The sequence below is a fragment of the Anabrus simplex genome, chromosome 6 (genome assembly GCF_040414725.1).
Source record: "Anabrus simplex isolate iqAnaSimp1 chromosome 6, ASM4041472v1, whole genome shotgun sequence".
In the NCBI taxonomy this organism is placed as follows: domain Eukaryota; kingdom Metazoa; phylum Arthropoda; class Insecta; order Orthoptera; family Tettigoniidae; genus Anabrus; species Anabrus simplex.
In genome coordinates this window covers 225930517-225949619 of record NC_090270.1, presented here as the reverse complement: position 1 = coordinate 225949619, position 19103 = coordinate 225930517, and the positions used below count along the sequence as shown (strand labels likewise).

The window sequence follows — 19103 nt, the reverse complement described above, 5'->3', positions numbered from 1 at the left end:
CGGTTGTCTTTCGATCAATGCGTATTTAAATTAATCATTTCTTGGCGATAGCATTGTACATTAACGGTCATCATCCAGTAACGCCTGAAATTGCCAGTCTTCACACTTTTGTGGTCTACCAGAACGCGCACTGTCTTTCACACTGATAATCACCACGAAACCATGTCTCACATGTTCTAATTGATAGTGTGTTCACCATTTGTTTCTACCAGCAAATGATGACTTTACACAGCCTTTTCCTTTTGAATAAATAAGAAAAGCAAAGCGTGCCACAAATGTTCTTTTTCAGGTACAAATGTCGACATGATCACTGAACAATACAACACAGACGCTAGTGTTTGGCGGACTCAACTTGTGTGTGTTGGTAGGTTCAGACGAACAAACTGACGTATATGTCAAATTCATATGCTGCATACTGTTCGCTGGTGCCATCTGTTAGTGAAACCAGAAAAGACTTATGCATACACCTGGTATATCACAAACAAAAATGAACCATCTAATCTACTAGTACAACTAAAACTTAATTCCTGGGACATACCATTAATTTTACAAGCAGCTATAAAGTTGGAAAACTTGTTAACAAAATTTTTCAGAACAAGACAGACATGAGGAAAGCTGTTTGATTTTATACAAATACTTGCAGAAATGTTTATTGCATAATAACTAAATTCATTTAATAGGTACTGGTGCACAGGAGGTTTTTTTTTTTTTTTTCCATCGACTACTTTAACCTTGCTTATTATGATATTTGTATTTTCATTTCATTCCTTACTGGTTATTGTCCCTTGTTTCTTGAGAAATTGGTAGTGAAGTAGTCATCACAACCAGACAAGAATCCAAGAATCCCCCCTCAAATGGTCTGAATTTTTTTAAATATTAGATATTTTAAAAAATAAGAGCATCTGTGTCTAGAGTCATATGATAATACAGTATGGAAATAATCACTGTGAATTGGAATGAATGTAAAACTTGCTTAGCAACAGGATACACACTGTGGTGTTAGAAAATGAAATGGCAATAGGTAGGCCTGCTGCCGGTCCCATGTAAATGGCAAAATTTATCCTCTCCTGTTGACAGCACCGGAAACTTGACCTTGAAGAGGAGGGAAGAGTGTGAGAGAGAGAACACAAATTTTCAAAGGCCCAACTTTATATTTTTTATCACGAATAACTTGAAAATAACTTGTGAGGCGCTCTTAATCCCTAAACAGATTTTCAAATACCGCCCCTCTCATAAAATAATAGGCCCTAGCTCATAGCATCTTCCTGCTCGTCCTTTCCTTGTGACGGCCCTACAGTATTTCTTGTTTCTAGGGAGGGACAGCTTATTCCTAGTGTGCTGGCTTCTTACCAAAGTGACCACAGATTGCAATCCAGGCGACATCATTTTTGCTAAGAGTTTAACGGCACAATAACAACTGCAGTTTTCATCAATGATGGGGAAAGGAGAGGACCAGTACTGGAAAGGTAGTGAAATTGGCCTTAATTAAAATACACGGTAAGAAAGTGCAAAATCATGGAAAACTATTCTAGGAGTGCTTAGGGTGAGCCTCGAATTCACCTTCTCCCAAAAGCAGGAACACGTGAGGTATAAAATTATTGGTCCCGTGACTTATGATCACAAGATAAAGAATAATGTTAAACTGCAAAATTACCTGCTTGTATTTTCTTCCATTATGATATTTTATTTCTTGATTTCTTAAGCTCAAGATGTTAAATGCCCAGTTGACTCAAGATTGTAAAATAAAATGATTTTTTTTTTTTTTTTCTGTTTTCTGTAAATGGAGAAGTTTTAGGGGTGCTGTCAAAATGTTAAACATTTTGAAGGAATCTCAAACATTTTCATAGGTATTCATACTGGAAGGAGATTCTTATTAACCTTTGAATATAAGTTATTATTTTAAGACTCACTAACAGTAGCAATTCCACTTAATAGTATTGAAGATTAAACTAGGCCTACTACGTATCACTTAAGAAAGGTGTTAATTTAATTATAAGGTGTGATATGATTGTTCAAATTTCGCTATTTTCATTACACTCTGGTGGCCGCTTCATGTTTTAAACGCTGGTTCTGGGTTCAAGTCTGGTGACTACATGTAATATTTGTGCAGGATAAAGTGGAGATAGGACAGGCTTTCACCAGGATCTCCGGTTTCCTCATATTCCTTTCATCATAATGATGCTCCATTTATTCATTAATCCACTTGGAGGTGCATCACAAGCCTCCCCAACTGGCACGTTCCTCTTCCTCGATGTTAGTTCACTTGTTTACTTCACTAGATTAGTGGTATGCTTATGCCACTTGATTCTAAGATCAAAGGCAGCAGGAGCTGACTCCTTCTTCTGTAGGGTCGGCCTTTTTGCATTTTGCCCGGTCTTCAGCGTCCACAAGACCTGCAGATCTCGTGCCCTTCCTCGTACAGTACATCCACTGCTTTACAGGTCTGCTGCGAGGCCGTTGTATATCTGGGCTGAGCAGAATTGCTCGCTTCACAATAGATTCTGAATCAGCTCTGGTCACGTGACCATACCACCTCAATTTTTGCCTCTCATTTTGTTGGGAATCGAGATAACTCTAAGAGTGTCTTAGTTCTTATGTGATATAGTCATGTAATTCCTAGAATCCATCTAAACATGGACTAAACTGGGACTAGTTTTGACCCCATATATACTGGGTCATCTTCAGCCACACTATAATTGGAAGACATATGCACATAATATGCCACAATTTACAATCTAAATTTAAAACACGGATGAGTGCGAACAACACATCCAAACTTGAAAGTAAATGACACATCAAAACTGCTGTGGTTGATGCCGAACTATGTTGTTGCTCCTACAGCAGTGTAATATTCTTGAGTTGATCTGGGAGTTATCTCTATCCATATAGAAGAGCAGCTTGATTTATAATTTGTTTGTTCAATGTAATATGGGTAATAACGTGGTGTAGGGACGTGGCGACCCCATCGCCCAGTGGGAAACCACTGCAATCAGCCACCCGAGTATTGGCGGGAAAAACCATACCTCATTGGGTTAGGAGGAAATGCCAACCCAGAACCCTGAACATCTGGGGTTGTCCCTCTGCGGTTAACAACTGTAGTTGTAAATCAGAGCTTGCTCCACTCAAGGTTAACTACTTTCAAAAGTCAACCATGGAAAGGTCTTTTAGGAAAAATTCCACTGTCCTGTCCAAAAAAGCAGGAGAAGTCTACATCAGATTCGGTAGGTAGCCACCTTGAAGGCATTAATGAGTCGGAGCGTTGGCAATCACCCATTCCTATGCCACCACATAAGAACAGGATCAAACAAGATCAGATCAACTCATTGCAACTTATAATATTAATTCTCTACTTAAAGCAGGGAAACTAAAGAACTTGACGGATGAATTAGATAAACAGAAAATTTTAGAAGCAGGACTCCAGGAGATGAGAAATACTACAGAAGAACCATTTGAATCTCAAGGCTACAGAATTTACAACGGGAAACCTGGACTAAGGGTTATGAAACAATGTCCCCAATTTGGAACTGTTTATAGTCACACGGCGCCACGTGATAACACGACTCTCCACACATGGGTTTCACCACAAGATATGCATAAACCAGAAGTTCCATGAGCCAGACGAAGATTGTAAGTACACTTTGTGTGGGCAGAAGTGTAGTAGATACCACATCATAACTTGCATGAAAAGAACCAGGACAATTACAGACTATAGCAAAGACTGAAATGTGAAATTTATTTAATGCTCGAACTTGAGTGTACATTTCTCTATTAAATTTATAATCGATTTTCAAGCCATCCCATCTAGGAAACTTTGAGTTTAAAAACATCCAACAAAATTTATACCATTACAAATGCCCATGCCCCTACTAATGAAAAGAATTTTCTAACAAAGACTAGGAAAGAAGTGGAAAAGTTTTGTGATCTCCTTGACCAAATTAACCAAATAAATATTAAAAGCATTAAGATCCTATTAGGGGACTTCAATGCCCAACTCGGAAGAGAAAAGAAATACCGAGATATCACTGGGAAATGGGCTCCACATAAACATACAAATAAGAATGGTCAAAGACTTGTTGAACTCTGCAGAGAACACAAACTAATCTCAAAGTCCACCTACTTCAAAAGAAGGCCCAACAAACTTGAAACTTGGAAACATCCTGATTGGAGAAAAGGCGAATGGCAGCCTGATCACATATTTATGGACAAAACCTTCCACAGAGAAATCTACAGTGTTAAAGTATTAAGAGGAGTAGATATAGGTTCAGATCATTACATAGTCAAAATCAAGATTAAGTTCACACCACTAAAAAAAGAAACCAAAATGCAATAAACGAAAGAGGAACCTTGATCCACACCAATTAGGAATGATAAACGTAGATAAGTCGCACAAAATATAAAAATGACAGATAACTTAGAAGAACTGGTTCCAATTCTCAGGCAACAAGCTGAAAATTTAGCCCCATTGAACATATGTAAAATACATGCCTGGTGGACCTCAGAATGTGACAAAATTCATGAAGAGACATCAGGCATAGTTAAAATTTCAAACACACAAAGCAGAAGAAAGTGCAACCAACCTCAAAAATATCAGGAAAAAGTTCACACAAATTATCAGACAAACCAAGAGACAATCACAGAAAGATCTAATCAACTCTATAGAAGGAAACTACCACAAAACAAATTCCAGAGACTTTTACAAAATGTTTGGAAGACAAGTACAAAAATTTGCCCCTCCCACACTAATGCTGAAACGTGAGGATGGAAAAATGACACATAATGACAAGGAAAATGTTGAAATCATGGCAAAAGCATTCATTAAACTTTTGAATTGTAAAGAACCCCAGGAACTTGTAGCAATTAATACAGACACGCTCATCAAAACCCTGCCTGAACTCATAAACCCCCCTACAATCCAAGAGGTGGAAACAGCACTCAGAGTTGAAAAATTATAAGGCAGAAGACAAAGTTTTTCACAAAAATGTGGAAATATGCCAGTGATACAGTTCGAACATCCTTACACATGGCCCTAACAAAAATCTGGATAACAGAAAAGTTCCCCAAACATTGGGCCACAGCCATAATCCACCCACTCCACAAAAAAGGAGATAAAAGCAATCCAGATAATTAGAGGTATCTCTCTCTTAGACTGCACATGTAAGATTTTCTCCAGAATCCTATACAGGAGGATCAGAGCAACTAGAGGAAGAATTAGGTGAATACCAAGGAGGCTTCAGACCTTGGAGAAGCTGTGCAGAACAAATCATCACTTTAAAATTAGCCATAGTATATTACAAGAAGCAAAACGAACGTCTTGCAATAATCTTCGTGGACTTTAAAAAAAGCTTACGACTGTATCCATAGACCTTCAATGTTGAAAATTTTAAGAAATTTTGGGCTCCATTCAAAATTAATCAAATTGATTGAACTCACCTTAACCAAGACTAAATCAAAAGTCAAATTCAGAGGGGAATTCTCTGAGCCATTCATCATAAAAACAGGCTTAAGACAAGGAGATTGCTTGTCACCACTGCTGTTCAGCTGTGCCTTGGAATATATAATGAGGGAATCGTACAAGAGTAACCCAAAGAACATCCAAATTGGAAGACCCAAAGACAACATAAGTTTAAATTGCCTAGGTTTTGCCGATGACCTTGCTCTCTTGTCCAACAATATTCAGGAAACCAGACAACAAGTTGTATCACTACAGGAAATAACACAAAAAATTGGTCTTGGAATATCTTTTGAAAAGACAGTAATAATGTTTACTGACCCACCACTCAAACAAAATTGCCATAGGAAACCAAGAAATCAAACTTGTAGATAAATTTAAATATCTGGGAGAAATCATAACATACATCAATGAAAAGCCAGCATAGCATAACAGAATAAATAAACTGACCAGAGCACAATGTCACCAAGAATACCTACAACTAAAAGGGCCTGTCAATAGCAACAAAATTAAAACATTAGAAAACAGTCACTCAACCAGAAATAACATACACAAGTGAAACCATCTTCAAAACAACTAACACTGCACAAATAGTCAAAATACTCAAGATAGAGAGAAGAATCATTAGAACATGCATCAACAAATCATACCAAAAAGATGGACACTGGAGAGTAGCTTCTAATGAAACAGTCTACAAGGAAATAGAACCAGTAATGAGCACAATCAGGAAGAAACGCATTTCATTTTTTGGACATCTAATCAGGACACCAGAGAACAGGATCATCAGGAGAATAATAGAAAAATTATGGAATAGTAAGTACAACATTAAGTGGATTACAGAAATCAAGGAAGATATGGATGAACTACAAATTACAGTGGAAAACCTAAGAAACAAAACAAAATCAAGAAACTCACAGACAGACAAACCAGACTGCACATCAGAATCAACAGACAATAGGAAGGGTGATTTCCTATGAAGAAAGGAGGATAAGATCAGAGAGGATGAAGAAGTACTGGGCTGACAGGAAACTGAAGAATTATTTGTATAAAGTTGGCTAGGGTGGCCCATAAAATGTAAATAATAATAATAATAATAATAATAATAATAATAATAATAATGAATAATAACTTGATGTAGCTTCAAGGGAAACATTCGTAATTTTGAATAGCTATTCGTTTTCGTCAGACGTAGTGATTTATTGTTTAACTAGCAAGATACCCGTGCTTCGCTACGGTATTATACTGAAATTTATAATTGAATGCTTATTGTTTTAGATATATAATCCGCCGAAATTCGCGATCTGACTGGTTTTTAATAGATTACGGAAAGTTTCCTCCCATTTCCAATCTTTCTTTCCAGCAATCGATTTCGTACTTCCGCGGCTAGGTCCAGGTATTCCACCCGGTCAGTTGGGTCCCTAAATCTTTGCCATCTTTTCCTATAAGCATTTTTAATATGGATCAAATCCTTCAGGAGATCCGGCGTGGTGTCGTCTTGGGTGTCTTGGCAGTACTGAACCCGCAGCCAGACTGCATTCTTAGTCATTACCCATCCAGGACCCGTTTCCAGCGTGGTCCGTGCATTTGACGACGGTCCAGAACATTATTATTATTATTATTATTATTATTATTATTATTATTATTATTATTATTATTATTATTATTAGAAGTTCTGGACCCCACAGCAAGATGCAAGACCGGTACTTGGCGGTAAATTATATCTGCTACCATTGTCATTGTTGACAATGTGACCAGCACCATTGTCGCGCGTAGGCAAGTGTGCGGGATTTCTGGCGATACGAATGACATACTTCCATGCATTATTGACCTTATTATAGAGGTGAACAATTTGACAGTCAATCGATACAAAAGTTGAAAACTAGAAAAGCAGCTGGAATTGATAAGGTTTCGGGGGATATACTAAAGACAATGGGTTGGGATATAGTACCATATCTGAAGTACTTGTTTGATTATTGTTTGCATGAAGGAACTTTACCACATGAATGGAGAATTGCTATAGTAGCCCCTGTATATAAACGAAACGGTGATAGTCATAAAGCTGAAAATTACAAGCCAGTAAGTTTGACATGCATTGTATGTAAGCTTTGGGAAAGCATTCTTTCTGATTATATAAGACATGTTTGCAAAATTAATAACTGGTTTGATAGAAGGCAGTTTGGGTTTAGGAAAGGTTATTCCACTGAAGCTCAACTTGTAGGATTCCAGCAAGATATAGCAGATATCCTGGATTCAGAAGGTCAATTGGACTGTATCGCGATTGATCTGTCTAAGGCATTTGATAGGGTAGATAATGGGAGACTACTGGCAAAAATTAGTGCAATTGGACTTGACAAAAGAGTGACTGAATGGGTGGCTCTGTTTCTAGAAAACAGAACTCGGAGAATTAGAGTAGGTGAAGCTTTATCTGACCCTGTAATAATTAAGAGGGGAATTCCTCAAGGCAGTATTATCGGACCTTGATGTTTTCTTATGATATCAGTAAAGGAGTGGAATCGGAGGTAAGGCTTTTTGCGGATGATGTTATTCTCTATAGAGTGATAAATAAGTTACAAGATTGTGAGCAACTGCAACGTGACCTCGAAAATGTTGTGAGATGGACAGCAGGCAATGGTATGTTGATAAACGGGGTTAAAAGTCAGGTTGTGAGTTTCACAAATAGGAAAAGTCCTCTGTTTTAATAACTGCGTTGATGGGGTGAAAGTTCCTTTTGCGGATCATTGTAAGTATCTAGGTGTTAATATAAGGAAAGATCTTCATTGGGGTAATCACATAAATGGGATTGTAAATAAAGGGTACAGATCTTTGCACATGGTTATGAGAGTATTTAGGGGTTGTAGTAAGGATGTAAAGGAGTTCCAGTGTAAGGGACCCTTACCAGGATTACTTGATTCAGGAACTGGAAAAAATCCAATGAAAATCAGCTTGATTTGTTCTGAGCGATTTCCAACAAAAGAGTAGCATTACAAAAATGTTGCAAAGTTTGGGCTGGGAAGACTTGGGAGAAAGGAGACGAGTTGCTCGACTAAGTGGTATGTAAATGCTTACAATATAGTGATTATTTTAATCCACCTATTCAATACAAATTGGTTTTGTGTTGCTAGTTCATAATACTACAACACAAATTTACAGGGACATGTTTCTCTTTATTTACAAGCATCTTCAGCCTACATAATTGTCTCAAGGTTAAGACCTGTCATATTTGGATTGTTTTTACAAATTATTTTGCTTGAGTATAAATCCATGTTTAGTAATAATATGTAAAAATCATAGGAATTATGTACACATTAAAAGTATGACAATGTGAATTACAATGTTGAATTGAAGTAACCCTTAATTCTAAAATACATTGACGTCCAAAACATAGCACCTACAATTTAAAAATTTGGTTAAAATTGTTTTCACAATTACAATGTTGAATTGGAGTAACCCTTAATTCTAAAATACATTGACGTCCAAAACATAGTAACTACAATTTGAAAATTTGGCTAAAATTGTTTTCACAATGCTGTGATTGATTGAATCAACTGTGATGGCTTTAAATTTGAGTCATAAATATAAACTGAAGGTTAAAATATAGGAGCCATTTTTTCTAAAATCCATTAATTTCTGGAATACAGTAACTTCCGATATTGAGAATTTGGTTAATAATTGTGATCTCCAATGCAATTATTTAAAAACAACTATGATTTGACTCCACACGTACAACACAAGGAGTAGAACCACAACAGACATTAGTCACAGTAACGTAAGAAAGACCACAAGACTTTGTAGCAGCAGTCAAAGGGATGCTTCACTCATTCTATTACCTCAAAAGAAACATAAACAGCTACTCAAGATTTGGATAGAAGCCCCCCTTTTAACTACAACTACATTAATACAATCTGCTACCAATGGATATTCAAGTCGCAATAAACAAGAACTAATTATTCTAATACTTTCACTGATCAAATCACCAAACTGCAGCAAGCCTCAAAAATTCTAGAAGCTGGTCTCCAACAGTTCCAAGATTTTAATTTTTAGAATATCATTTTGACTCAAATTACACATGGAGTCAAATCATAGTTGTTATTAAATAATTGCATTGGAGATCACAATTATTAACCAAATTCTCAATATCGGAAGTTACTGTGTTCCAGAAATTAATGGATTTTAGAAAAAATGGCTCCTATATTTTAACCTTCAGTTTATATTTATGACTCAAATTTAAAGCCATCACAGTTGATTCAATCAACCACAGCATTGTGAAAACAATTTCAGCCAAATTTTCAAATTGTAGTTACTATCTTTTGGACGTCAATGTATTTTAGAATTAAGGGTTACTTCAATTCAACATTGTAATTCACATTGTCATACTTTTAATGTGTACATAATTCCTATGTTTTTTACATATTATTACTAAACATGGATTTATACTCAAGCAAAAAAAATTTGTCAAAACAATCCAAATATGACAGGTCTTAACCTTGAGACAATTATGTAGGCTGAAGATGCTTGTAAATAAAGCGAAACATGTCCCTGTAAATTTGTGTTGTAGTATTATGAACTAGCAACACAAAACCAATTTGTATTGAATAGGTGGATTAAAATAATCACTATATTGTAAGCATTTATAGCAAATTTCAATATGGTCTAATCATGAGATTAGTTACATGTAATAAGTGGTATGTTCCGAGCTGTCAGAGGAGAGATGGCGTCGGAGGACATCAGTAGACGAATAAGTTTGGATGGTGTCTTTAAAAGTAGGAAAGATCACAATATGAAGATAAAGTTGGAATTCAAGAGGACAAATTGGGGCAAATATTCGTTTATAGGAAGGGGAGTTAGGGATTGGAATAACTTACCAAGGGAGATGTTCAATAAATTTCAAATTTCTTTGCAATCATTTAAGAAAAGGCTAGGAAAACAACAGTAGGAAATCTGCCACCTGGGCGACTGCCCTAAATGCAGATCAGTAGCAGTGGCGGCTCGTGACAAAATTTTTAGGGGGTTCACAACATTTTTGTTCATGTCTCAAATCAGCAAAAAAGTAACATAGGTACATAAATCATTTCACTAACAGTTCCTTGTACGGTTCCTTCTTCACAAATACTTTGGTAGAACCCCTGTAACCGAGGATAAATTTTATACGAGACTAATTTGTTAGTGTAGAACAAAAGTAAAATTCACAATAACTTTACTACACTGAGATTATTGAAGGATGCGAGTACTATTCTTGGTTTTCAAACAGCACGTATTTCACCTGGGTGTTAGTGTAGAACCAAACCAAACCTCATGGCCTACCAAGCGACTGCTGCTCAGCCTGGTGGTCTGCAGATTACGAGGTGTCGTGTGGTTAGCACGACGAATCCTCTCGGCCGTTATTCTTGGCTTTTTTGACCGCCATCTCACCGTCAGATAGCTCCTCAATTGTAATCACGTAGACTAAGTGGACCTCGAACCAGCCCTCAGATCCAGGTTAAAATCCCTGGCCTGGCCGGGAATCGAACCCGGGGCCTCCGGATAAGAGGAAGGCACGCTACCCCTACACTGCGGGCAGGCTGTCTTAGTGTAGAACAGTAGCAAAATTCATAATAGCTTTACTGCACTGCGAACACTGAAGGATGCGAGCACTATTCCTGGTTTTTAAACAGCACGAAGTTCACCTGGATATGACGAGAAGCATAGAAGGAATGTGTACCGCATTTACCGGTAAATTTTTAAAAATAATTATTTCCGAATTGACCCCAATAGTCTCCACATTATCTCGGTTAGTCAGGTTCTACTGTTTCACATGGTAATTATTCTCATTTTGCAAATTATAGCCACTACTCTAAACAATTTAGCATGCAGTCCAACCAACAATACTAGATCATGCTTATTTAAATGATAGGATTTAGATTAGCAACTCACGTAAATGCTGATTATTTGTACAGGAAAGCAATCCTTCTGTCCTTCAATCGCGCAAATTTCTCAATCACTTTACGATTGAAGTCACTGATGATGTTGACGAATCTCTTCTGACAAATCTCTTCTCAATAGCAAGCATAGCCAGCGCTGACAGTCGTTCTCCAGTCATGGTGTTCCTCAGAAACGTTTTAATTCGTATTCAAAGTAGAAAAACACCTCTCGGGCTCCGCTGTCGTAATTGGGGTTGTGACAACAATTCGGAGTAATTCGCATACTTGTGGAAATGTGTCCCTATCTAGTTCATTGTCAAGCAGAAACTGCAACATGAAAATGGCCCCATCATCTTTCTGAAAGCCATTTCTCATATACAATAATTCTAGTTCGGTCTTCAGCTGAGTCTTATTTAGGCAGGGTTACATATGCGCCACTGTATTCAGTTCTCTTTCTGGAAAAGAGTCTGAATAGACACCAAAATGCCTATTCAGAATTAGGGTACTAGCGAAATCTGCCGGTAATGTAATGCAATAGTAGCTCCTGGGAGGCTGTGGCTAACCATAATAGGGGAGGTGGCGGACCCTTGTGGTCAACTGTAATACTGCCACTGGGTTGAGGGTGGCTCTAGACGACAAGGCACGTATCTTACCGTGCTCCTCGCTAATGGGAATATCAGTGCAGAAAACCATGACGTCATCTGCTTTGCGCATGCGTATAGTCTTCAGCACAATAGCGCATTATCCAGTGTGCTCGCTGCACTGTCAGTCAAAACGAACAACTGTCGGTGTAACGGAGCTTCGATATAAGTCGATTGTCGAATGCTTTCGATCTATTGTCGAAATCAGATCGAAAGAAAAGAATGAATGCGTAAATATGTAATAAAACTGGGTGTTCACGTGCTCCTGTGCTCCTGAGAGCCCACCGCCACTGATCAGTAGTGATTGATTGATTGATTGATTGATTGATTGATTCCTATAGTTTATTTCAAATGTGTTTAAATTTTTATTTTTATGCCAGGAGAATCTACTGTAATCTAAGAAGGCTCTCCGAAGGAAAAGATGGCTGTTGAAAACGAACACAGGAAAGATTAAAAATGATCAGTTTATGATCAGAATAAGTACATCGAAAATCTACAGCCTTTTTCCAGTCATTCGACAGGGTCAGGAATGGAATGAATAACGCTTCTTCTAGCGGCGACAATAGGAACTGTGCCGGCTGCTGAAGCACTCCTCTGGGGCAATGATCGTTGAATGACAAATGAAATGAAATATTGGACAGTGTTGCTGGAATGAATGATGACAGGGAAAACTGGAGTATCCAGAGAAAAACCTGTCCCACCTCCATTTTGTCCAGCACGAATATCACATGGAGTGACCGGGATTTGAACCACGAAACCCAGTTGTGAGAGGCCGGCGCGCTGCCGCCTGAGCAACGGAGGCTCCTTATAAATACATTATGAACAGTGAAATCAATTGGTCTCTCCTCCTTTTACACCCCACCGCCGTTAAGTTTATTTACGTGTCCCCCCCCCAAAAAAAAAAGAAATTAAAAGGAGTGTTTCTTTACGTCTAAAGGAGATTCCAAACACCAATGTTCACATCTATTACCTTCAGTTTTGAGATATAAGTATCCCCATAAAAATAATTCACTTTTTTCACTTCCTTTCACACTCCTCCCCCCCCCCCCCCCAAGTGAATTTTCCGGCAAAAATACATGTTTCTTTAATAGTAACGGATCTTCTAAATACCAATTATCACGACTCCAACTTCTTCAGTTTTTTATTTATATGTCCTCATGAAAGGAATTGAACTCCTTTTCACTCACACCCCCCAAGATGGTTTTCCCGCCAAAATGCATTTTTCTGTGTTTTTAAAGGAGATCCAAATACCAATTTTCATGTCTGTAACAACTTTAGTTTTTATTAGATCTATGTATTCTCATACAATTAAGTCAATATATTTTCAACTCTTTCGCCCCCAACCCACCCCCTTCATTGGATTTTCCAAGAATGCGTGTTTCTTTACTTTTAAAGCAGATTCCAAAGATCAAATTTCACGTCTGTAACATCTTCATTTTTGAGATCAGTAGCCTAATTAAAAGAAATAAACACCATTTTCAGTCACTTTTATCCCCCCTCCTCCCAAGTGGTATTTCCGAAAACTAAAAATACACGTTTCTTTATTTTTAATAGAGATAAAAAAATACAATTTTTCACTTCTGTAATATGTTAAGTTTTTTGAGATATACTGTAGAAATTCTCATTTTAAAATTTCACCCCTTTTCATTTTCCCTTAAGTGGAGTTTCCAAAAACAAATCACCTATGTTTCTTTACATTTACAGGAAATTCCAAATACCCACTTATTACGTCTGTAACATTTTACGTTTCTCAGATATTATGTAGATATTGTCTTTCAAAAAATTCACCCCGATTTGTCACTCCTGTTTAACTGCCATTAATTGGAGTTTCCAAAAACAAAAAATACTTGTTTCTTTATTTTTAAAGGAGATCCCATATACAAATTTTCAGTTCTGTAGTACCTTCAGTTTCTGAGATATATGTATCCTCATTAAAGGCATTCAACCCATTATTCACCCTTTTACACCCCTCCTATTGGGATTTAAAGAAAGCAAAGAAATACGTGTTCCTTTACTTTTAAAGGAGATTCTAAATACCAATTTTTACATCTGTAAACTTTTGAAGTTTTAAGATGTAGACACACTCATTTTAAAAATTCAACCCCCTTTTCACCCCCCATTATTTGGATTATCCAAAACGAAAAAATACCTGTTTCTTTATTTTTAAAGTAGATCCCAAATACCAATTTTCAGGTCTGTAATATCTTCAGGTTCTGAAATATAAGTAGCCTCATTAAAGGCATTCAACCCATTTTTCACCCTTTTCCACCCTTCCCATTGGGATTTTCCAAAAACAAAAAAGTACGCATTTCTTTATTTTTAAAGGAGATTCTAAATACCGATTTTTACTTCTATAAACTTTAAAAGTTTTGAGATATAGATACTCATTTTAAAATTTCACCCCCCCCCCCCCTTTTCACCCCCTTAGCGAAGGAATATCAAAAAATCCTCTCTTAGCGAGTACCTACATCTTAATATGAATATATCCCCAAAATTTCATTTCTTTATGTCCAATAGTTTGGGTTTGGCGATGATGAATCAGTCAGTCAGTCAGTCAGTCGGTCAGTCAGGACAAGTTATTTTATATATATAGATTTGGTTTGAAGTGAATGTCTGAAAAGAAAATAATTTGAAGTAAGTTATTGAGAAAAGGGAAGCTAGAAGATAGAGATAAATATATATAGCTATATGAGACTCGCCCCTGTGTTCGTAAGTTGCGTGCATCTGATACGGACACCAACACCAGATCGACTGTTAAGAAGGGAGCAGGAGTATAGTTTATGATGGCAGGGGTTGAAGGAGGGATGTGTGAGGAGGGGTGGGTAGGTAGGTTTGAACTGATTGGTGGACTTGATGTGTCTTTTTTCCATTTATACATTGTGTATATAGGAATGATTATATCAAATATAACATTCGAAGTACTGTTCTAAATGAATGTAACAGTTCTCTAATATGTTGAGCATGGTGCCCTTTTTAACCACTTTTAATATGCTTAGATCTTGGTCAATTGATGTAAAATTGTTTTAAGTCTGTCACGTGTTGAGCCATGGCAAAGAAATGGTTGTATCTTGAAGGATTGACATGTTCCATGTATCTTATTGAAAAATTATGTCCTGTTTTTTATATATATGTAGATTCACAGAACACTGGAAGCTTATGGTACTGGTATTGAATAGGTGGACCCTTCTCTACCCTTTGATAGGTATCTTGATTGATGTATATTTGTGTAACCACCAAGATTCACAGAACACTGGAATGTTAGGTATTGTTTTCCTACACAACACCCTTTCTCTAAAGAACCTAATAACTTCTTTCTTTGTCCTGACAGTGTTACAAATTTCCTGGACTCTGTTAAGGTCATTGATAACTAAGTTTAGTCTGTGCAATACGCAATGTAAATAAACAGCTGAAGGATACTTTTCTCTAATTCTAGCCTGCACTCCAGTTTCATAGCATGCCATTGTCGAACAGTCATCAAAGCCCAAGCCATTCAACTTATATCAAGCACCAAATTTTCAACAAATTTTAAAATAGATGAAGAAATTCCCTCAGCATACCCTAAAAATTCTTCTTTTACTGTAAAGTTCAATTTTTCATTTACAAATCATACTCCTCCCGACAGTTGTTCTTTCCCACTAATGTCAGCAGTTTAATCAGCCAGTAATGGAAATGCTGGTGATCTGTTTACCTCATCAACAATCTTGTGTTGTAACACAGAACCAGATATACTTATTAAATTGTTTTGAACCCTGTGTGATGTATATTTTGCTTTTCCACTATGGTTTTGTAAACGATCCTCCAACACTTTGTCACTCACACTTACTTTAAACAAAAGGAAATATTAAATTTCCTTCACTCGAATTCTTTCCTCTAATGGATATGTCATGAGTGCCACAAAATAATAAAGTAGCAAGAATTGATTTCAGTTTTTTTTCTATTGGTATTTACAAGCCCTGTGATTCCACTGTCCGTTCAATCACGCTTTTCTTTCTAAGGTCTCATAAAAACTTTTGGCCTTACTTGTAGATTCGAGATGCCAACTTCTCTTTTCATGGCCTTGCATCTTCATGAAAGTGTTTGTAGTCTTGGTGAGCCTTTATCACAAAAGCATCAAATATTCCTCTTTTTAAAACTGGTTTGAAAAGAGAACAAAACTTACAAAGCCCTCCCTTCAACTTGGGCGAGTATACTAACCTTGAGTACTTTTCTAGCCAAGTTGTTTGAAAAGTCCTTTTTAGAGTTTTTTTCCTCATCAATGTCCTTTTTGAAATCGTGCTCTAAATTAGTCTCATGTAGGTTTGTTAGTAATATACTTGACTTCATCTGACAATGAATGGTTTATGTATTCACTCAAATCAAAGCTATGATTAACTGATAATGAATCTAGTTCCTCGGCTTGTTGACAGTAGAAACTAAAGTTGATGGGTTGACGTTATCCCACTCGGTAGCTTCAGTAGTAGTGATATCAACTGATGATGTTGAAGACTGGCACGGTTTACATTCATCAGGCAAATTCTCTTCGATGAATTGAACTGAAGTTTATGGCTGACAGAAATCAAACTCGGCAGACTCATTACTATTGGTGGAACAACCTTGTGGCATTGACACTTCTGATAACTGGCAATGGTAAAGATTAGGCTAGACAGATAACGTTTCAAGTTAGAAGCTTGTGTTGAGAATAAACTAGAAGTTGTTGTAGGACGCACTTTCGAAAATACTGGACAGGGAGCTTTTAATGAGTCGTGGAGGTTCCTTTTCTGTTTAGCAGAAACATCTTTTTGTTCAAAGAAATTCCTGATATTCATCCTTGAAATAAATAATATGTTCAATACTTAACTTCAGAATATTTAAGAGTAATTCCCTTAAGAGGATCTCTAACCTGCCATTGTAAACTGGCTTAAGAATTTAGGTTTTTTTTATTAGAAACAATAACATGCATTATTTTAGATGATAAATTATATCAAACAATTCTTCATTCTTAGGAGAATGCTACAAGATATAAAAAAAGTTTTTATTATTAAATAACGATGTATTTACTAATCTCGTTTTTACCACCCTGGTTTAAATTTTTTTACGCATCTCTATTACGAAGAATTATGAGATTCTATGTATTTCTAATGAAACTACTGACACACCTATGTACTTTGTCATTAGAAATGCAAAAAAAATTACAGTACATATTTTTACTTTCTCTTCTATCGAAAAATCTAAATACGTACGGTAATTTATTAAGCATTTCTAACTACAAAGTACAGAGGTGTGTCAGATGTCAGAAAAATACGTCATTTTGTTAGAAATACGCAGACAGTCTTAATTTTTCACAATAGAAATGCGTAGAAATTTTCATCAGGGCACCTCGAAAACTAGATCACTACTTTTGTCTTTGTAACTTAACAAAATTGAATTTTTAAAGTTATTATTTAGAAGTGAAAAAATCAAATGAAGGTAACCTCAACAAAAATAATTAAAAGTAATTCTCAGAAATTAATTAAAATCTGTAATGTCGGTAACATGTGTTTGCAAACCAGTGAGACGTGCTCTTAAGGGCATTCAATACTTAACTTCAGAATATTTAAGAGCAATTGCTTCAGAGTCTACTAAAGGAAGCAGAAGCCTTCTAATTACATATGGAGAGAAAAAAGTCTTCCAAATTCAACATTTCAACTCTCATTTTACGTTTTAGACCTTACAGTATATTTATTCTTATTCAATCAATTATAAAGGTGTATGCTTACCTGAAAAACAGTCAATATTCTGAGCCGATGCGACGAAAGAGGAAAACTAAGGAATACTACATAATTATGTTTTTGATATTTACACTTTTCACTGATTTATTTACACTTTTAAAAGTTAATTTTTTTTTGCTAGGGGCTTTACGTCGCTCCGACACAGATAGGTCTTATGGCGACGATTAATTACAATGACTGAATACACTAAACCAGATGTCCAGACCAGACCAGATGTAGGACACTAAAGATCTACAGTATATTGAAAAAACTCAGTTCTGACATGTTAACAGTAAACATACGTGTAACCTCTTTCGGAACAGGACAATTATGGTTACACATAATAATGATGATGATGATGATGATAAGAATAGTAATAATAATAATAATAATAATAATAATAATAATAATAATAATAATAATAATAATAATAAAGTAATACTAATAGTAAATAATATAATACTTAATAATATGACTAAGGAAATAATAAATAATGCAGTGGCGGAGTATTCATATCAAAACATGGAAACGCAATATTAAATCAAATTTAGGGAACACTTACAGGCCTAAAAATGACAACTAAGAAAGGATAGTGGTAGGTGCTTGGAACCCTACGAGGTCTATGGAAACGTATAACATTATGGGGGAGAAAAGACTTACATGAAGCACCCTCTATCTCAATTATATTAAAAATAACAAATAAAATTTTTACAAGAGACTAAGTTACATAATAGAGCAGCAGATACTTTACACATTTGACAAATGGAATAATTATGAAACCAAAACACAAATGAAAGGACAGAAGAAAGACTTTAAAATTATGAAAGCGAGAATGTAGGGCAAACTCAGACACGTTGAATATTAAACTTTGAAAATTACATTAAGTAAGAAAATACCGAAACGCAAAGGAATTAAATTAAATCAAACGAAATCAGAAAACATTAATAATAACATGAAAATAGCACTGAAATAACACTTACCTCGGAAAGGCAGGAGTTCCCGAGGGTAGCCCTTGAACGCGAACGCTCGCTAGGGCGGTTGGATGGAAAATGACGCCGAGCATACGCATCATTTTTCCAAAGCCAGCAAGAAGACCGGATATGGCTCGATTACAATTAACCAATAAGAAACAATTTCCACTAGATTCTCGTTCGCCAATACATTCGCATGACCATATGTGGTCATTTCCTGGCGACTGACGCTGGAGATATTATCACTTATTTCAACATCCATAACCGCGTGTGTGGTATAGGCTGTTTCAAATTAAAGCACCTTTACATTTTTTTAAATATCGCCAATTACATCATGATATACAGATCACTTTATCACTCTTGCAATGTTAACAATCCAATCTTGAGGTTTTCTTAAATTACATTTTACTAGTTACATA

General features: G+C 36.2%; 1 protein-coding gene across 1 annotated transcript in view; it reads left to right on the top strand.

Annotated features, from left to right (window-relative positions):
* Nucleotides 1-19103, top strand: part of LOC136875941 (uncharacterized) — a 74711-nt gene that overhangs the window by 39231 nt on the left and 16377 nt on the right. The window lies entirely within an intron of this gene.